The 6,262-nt window shown below is 36.4% G+C and overlaps 2 pseudogenes; both read right to left on the reverse strand.

The window, feature by feature from the left end:
* Nucleotides 1-1,144: 1,144 nt before the first annotated feature.
* On the reverse strand, nucleotides 1,145-1,631 carry LOC149254334 (xanthohumol 4-O-methyltransferase pseudogene; annotated as a pseudogene).
* A 1,221-nt stretch (nucleotides 1,632-2,852) lies between these two features.
* Nucleotides 2,853-5,266, reverse strand: LOC149254335 (beta-fructofuranosidase, insoluble isoenzyme 1-like; annotated as a pseudogene).
* Between the last annotated feature and the right edge of the window lie 996 nt (nucleotides 5,267-6,262).

Below are 6,262 nucleotides of genomic sequence, written 5' to 3' on the forward strand. Positions count from 1 at the left end.
TGAAAAACTATGCTAACGAAAGTGTAGTGTGATCATCTGCAGGCACCATAGGCATAACATAAGTTTTAGTTTAGAAGGATTACCCACTCCCTTTTTCTCCAAAAACTAACTTATCACATCGCTCATATCTACACGGAGTATAAGTCACTATGCTTTCAGTATTCCTTCGACATAGAAATTTTCACCGCAAAATCGATTACGCGGTAAAACGAAGTATAGGGTGGCCTTTTGTAGACACCATAGGCCCAACATATGTTTCAACTTATAATGTTATTTCCATGACATTAGAGTTGCAGGCCTGTAAATACACAAAACTAATTCCCACAATATTGTTGACACTTAGAAATGCATATATTATCAATTGTCCCAAAAGTACAAAGAGAGGCCGATAGGATTATTAAATTGGAATTGTTGAATTTTTCTAGAAGAGTTAATTGGTTTGTGGAAAACCTTGTTTTCTTGCACTGGATCATTGTGAAATTACTTTGCTTTAGATGTTTGGTTTATATCTATATTACAAGGAACACATTGAATATCTTATTTCATTTTAGAGTAAGTTAATTACCCAAAATCAAGAGGTTAAGTTAATTACCCAAAATCAAGAAACCTCTATAGATGGCCAAGCATATACGAAGAATACATCTCATTCATATGCAATACCAAATCCATCTTTTCTTTTCTCTGAGTAAAATTTCAAAAGCATGAACACATGCCATTTCATATGCACAATAAACCCAACTTCTGAAATTTCAATGCTTGGATGCATCCCATTCATATGCTATAGTAAACCCATATTTTCCTTAAATTTCAATCCATAAACACATACATTCATGAGCCATAACAGAACCACAAAAAACAAAACCCCCTAACCGTGTAATACATTATCTACTCAGAGAGAGGTAAGACTGAAGGACAACACTGTCTATGGATCCTCCATGTCTTCAAAGGAGATGAGGAGCGTATCGTGACCCATTAATGCATTGTCTTCTCAGGAGTGCGAGGTAAGACTAAAGAAAATCACTAGCTATAGATGTTTCATGTCTCCATAAGGCCTTGATAAATCTTCATTTATTTTGTAAATACAATAATTTGATTGCATTTTAATACTGTAAATACTAAAAATGAGCCCATAAAGAGCAGATAATCAAGAAAGAAACGCTTCAATCACAGTCTGGAAATCAGGAATGGTGATTATTTTATAACAACCAAATCCACCTTCTAATAAAATCTTCTTCCATTCTTTCTCTGTTCTTTCCTTCCCACTAGAGTAGTGCGCCACCATTACCAGATCAAATACTAGAACTAAATTAGGATCCAGAACTGGCTTCTCTTTCTGGCCACCATTATTATTATCACCGCCTCTGTGATTAGAGTCCAGTTCCACTACGTCAACAATAATGAGCTTCCCCATCTCTGGGATCGCCTTCCTATAGCTCTTCAGTGTCTTGATACAGTCCTCGTCGCCCCAGTCATGCATAGTCCACTGCTGACATCGCACAAATAAATTGTATAGTCAAAACATGCTCTTAGCTAATTCTAATTGAATTACATGACACCTCAACAAGTTCAAGACTTACCTTCATGAATATGGCGTCCGCAGAGGGCACGGTTTCAAACATGTCTCCGCCCATGTGCTCCACACCTATTTATATACATGTATATATTTATAACATTTCTTTACCATTAAAAATATTGAATTATATACATGTATGTTTGACTCAGGATGGATTTAAAATTTGAGTTTCATAATTTATATAATGCTTCATACAAAACAATTATCAATTAAATTTTCTCATAAATATTAAATAAATATATTTTATTCAAATTATAATTTTATATATTATAACATTATTCTTTTTTATAAATAACTTTTAATAAAATTTATAATAAAAAATATTTTTTATTACCTTATATGTAAAAATATCACTCTGCTCCCCCATCTAGTAAATAACTATAACAATTATCCATACATTTAATCCATTATCATTAATTAATCAACCATATTTAATCCACATATTATTATTTATTCATATAAACATTAATTATATTTGGGCATTACATTTTCTTAATTATCAACTTGATCATTTGACTTTCTTTCCCACCTTTTTGAAGAAATAAAATTCTTCACAACGCTTCATAACCCTTCACGCATAAACGGTGGTTTTCTTAAACAAATCAACCAATAAAAAAATATTAAAGTTCAAGATGCACATCGGTTGACCAGAGAAATAGAGCTCATTAATTTTTGGGCCACATTTTTGAATTGGCTTTTCCTGGAAAAGCCGGATCTCGATTTTTTTGTTTGACGAATCTTGGAATTGGGATGTATGACAGCAGATCTTGATTTTTTTTGGGATGGAAGATCTTGATTCCTATCTCTGCTATTGTTCAAGATATTATAACTCATTTTAGGAAGTGATTTCCCATGCAATTAATTTGGCCCAACAATACAGGATCTTTTTAGAAGGCTCGATCAAAATAAATCTTACAGTTGCTAATTGCCTTAATTCTCCGTCAACGGCAGATATCTCTGTTATGGGAGTCAAGATATCTCTGTTATGGAAGTCGTCTACTGAGGCGGAGGAATGGTCCGGATGGCCAAAAGTGAATTTGGGCAAAAGAAAATTTCAAAACATCTTGTACGGGATGTGTTTGAGGAGCATTTTTTATGGAGGAAATGGATTCAACGCCATCAAAAACGCCCAGGACTCCTCAAATTTTGAAGTTTAACAACTATAAGTTGGATTTACAAAAATCCTTGCCAGAATTTCTCTAAATATAACTCAAATTTCCATAACTTTCTGGGCAACTCCTTCGCTTCGTTAAACTACTCTCTGTTACTATTCAAGACACTATAACTCATTTGAGGAATCCATTTCCCATGCAATCAATTTGCTAGTCGTGATATAGGATGTGCCATTGTTGAAGATGTATAGATGGGTGTCTTCGCCAATTGCTAGGGTGGGGTAAGCCCTAGCCGTTATGCACGCCTTTCCCCCTTCTACAAAGCTCTCCATGATGGAATGATCAACCTATTATTTCATTTCATCGCCATTGTAACATTATCTGGACCTCCATTTTCCACAACCACAAAAAATTGCCAAAAAACTAACCAATATTATGCAGCTTACCAGGATTCGCAGTGAAAGGGTCTGCCCCTTGAACGACCCCACATGATTCACGAAGGTACCATATGTTGTCTTATCAAGGTCGCTCGCTAAAGATGATCTGCAACCATTAACAAAATCTGACAGATTAATGTGCTTTTCTTTTTCTTTTTCTTGGAATGTTCAGCAAATTAATAAGTTACAGTGTTCATGAATTTATACTTGCTCTGGTCACTGCACATTAATATCTTCAATTCGTTTCGATAGCGAACGATCTAAAAAAACACAGCAATGCGTTCATTCAATTCCTTGGAAGCCAAAACAAGCAACCCAAATGGCCCAACAACAGTCCTGGCAGTTGAGCCAATCTAGCTCCACAGATTTTGAGCTGTCAAATTCACTCCCATCTCTTCTTCAAACACTGTGATTTCCAGCCTTGGGAGATAGAAGGAGACCTCCACGTCAGCCTAATAACAAAGAAAAATTCACCGAATAAGTTAATAAAACGAAACCACAACCACAGAAAAAGGAAATAATTTCTTAAAATCTGTTTAGTCATGAAAGTGATCTTGGTTCAACTAAGGTCATAAACATCATGTCTAATTTCCCTCCTATAAGAATCTTAAAAACCGGAAAAAGAATTACTAACTCGATACCTAAAATCAATATTGGGCAATTAATTAGCTTAAACATTAAAGCAAACCATTGAGATGTTCTGAGCAAACAATTTTTAGGTAAAATGTACTCAATTAAAAGAAATTTATTGGTGTAGTAAGGACATGCGCTACGTTTATGCTTGCAATTTCAACAACGGATCCACTGCTGGGGTCAATGTTTTGTCTGAAATTTTTGTTTCAACAAAGGGATTCTACTTCGGAAACTGGCCACTGCAAAAGTTGTGTTCTAGTGATGTTGTCTAGCCAGATGGTTCTTGGAATGGCCTTAACAAAACACAAACACATGCATCAAGAAGTAGAAGAAATAAAAAATGTAAACAACATATAAGACTAATAGGTGTGATCAGACTGACTTTACCTGAAGATCGGACCAGCCCTTGGTAATATCATCAGAGACGTTGTCTGATTCATTCACCCATCCCCATAGAATTTGCCGCTGCTTATATTGATCAAAAAAGGACTTGGAGGCATAGAATTTTCCATAGTCATATCTCAACCCATTTTTATCGTCGTTGCTGGTGTTGTCGGGCATGTATCGATCCTGACCAAAAAAGTAAGTTCCCACTGTATAATAATCGATCATGTTATCACCCAAACTCGCCTTCAAAACATGTTTGAGAGAGGGCCTAATTATGGAAGTGTTTAGCCGTTTCATCCCAGAAAGAGGAATAGGGTAAAACTCAGGACACTCCCAGATTCCTGTCAAGTTCGACGAATGTAAAGGATGCTCGGCCTTCACCTGATTGACAAAATCCTCGCTTTTGTATAACAGAGCCACCCTGCTGCGATTACTCTTATTTCCAACTACAATCCTCCATTTGCCGTACGTGTCTAGCCATCCAGTGGTGGGATCCCTAAAGAAAGTCCCATTAATTCCATCACTTGAAATCAGAATATGATTCTAAGGTATCTTCACCCATTCCCTCAAAAGAGGATTGTAGATATTCTTAGGAACGACCACATTTTGCACCTGTTGGGATGAATTGGACCATCCAGTATAAAGAATTACAGGCTTGTCTCCGGGCAATAACGTCGCCAAACTGGACCAGCAACACTTTATATCATACCATTCACTCGGAACAATGGCAGGATCCAGTGAATGCCAGTTAATGAGATCCTTAGAAACAACATGCCCCCAAACAATATTTCCCCACACCGCTCCTTGAGGATTATACTAGTTGAAGAGATGGTAAAACCCTTTGTAGAACATGGGCGCTGCAAAACGAACCCAGTTTGATTTCATCAGAAAGAATTTTAAATCTGAGAACTATTGAATGAATGAATTGAAGAGGATGGAAAAGGTCACCATTTGGGTCTGTTGGAGGTTTGCGACATAGTCATGCAAGAAAACACAAACATAAAAAAACAGGGTTAGTAGATTGGCAGTAATGTCAAATACAGGGTTGTTATGAAAAATCTGGAATAATATGGACTGTACACACCATTCATCCAATTCTTTTGAGGCTGAAAATGGTAGGTCGAGCGATACCGGATTTGAACATTTGTTTCAGTTGTGTTGACAGTACGTTCCAGATGAGAAACCCACATAACAACGTATATGCCTAAACAGAGCCCAGCTAGAGCTATGAGATAGAGCCTCGAACCCATGACCCCATTTTGTGACCAAAACCGAATACACCAAATGCTATCGTTCACATGCTCTTTGATTTTATAGAACCGGCCATTAGATTCGCAATCGAGTGAAGGATGAATGTTACTAATCTGTGCTTGCCAAAAGTCAGAAAACAACAACAACAATTGGCAGGGAAAGAGCAGTAAAAATATCTTCAAGAGTGACATAAAAGAATGGGAAAAAGCAGTGAGGCAACTCAACCGATATTTTGAAAAAATAGTGACACTTCAAATCAACGATTGAAAGTGTCTCACTTGATCCAACAGAGCAGGGTAAAAGTGTTGACGATTGTTGATGCATAGGACGGCCTATTGGCCTAAAAATAATGTCGTAGGCACCTGAAATCTAACTGTTGATCCAATGGAAAAATCCAAAACTTCTTTTATATTATCATATCACGTTTCGATTTATTCTCGCATATTATTATGTCATGTTTCCTAATTTATTATTTCATATTATGATATTAAATTTAGAATCATATTAACTTTAGAAATTTTCTTATGATATTGTGGTTCTTGATGCATTATTTTAGGCTTCTATGAGGAATGGTTCGATATTGGGGGCACACTGTGGCGTCAACTGATACCAATTGGAGAGGGAAGCGATTTATGCAACCTTTCAATAAATTGCATCCAGTCACTGACGAATATTATATTCGGGAGCCGCCCATGCATCTATACATTTTATATGCTTCGATGCCCGAGTGAAGCTATCTAAACCACAAGCAAACATAACATTTAGAGCACTCAGTTGTGTTACATTCTTTGTTGTCGAGGTTGAGAGAAGTTTGTTTCTGCAGCACTGCAGGACTGCGTTGTAGTTATTTTCAACAATTTTTAATATTT

This window comes from Pinus tabuliformis, chromosome 7, assembly GCF_031772625.1.
Source record: "Pinus tabuliformis cultivar Carrire ecotype Pingquan chromosome 7, CPIR1, whole genome shotgun sequence".
NCBI lineage: Eukaryota > Viridiplantae > Streptophyta > Pinopsida > Pinales > Pinaceae > Pinus > Pinus tabuliformis.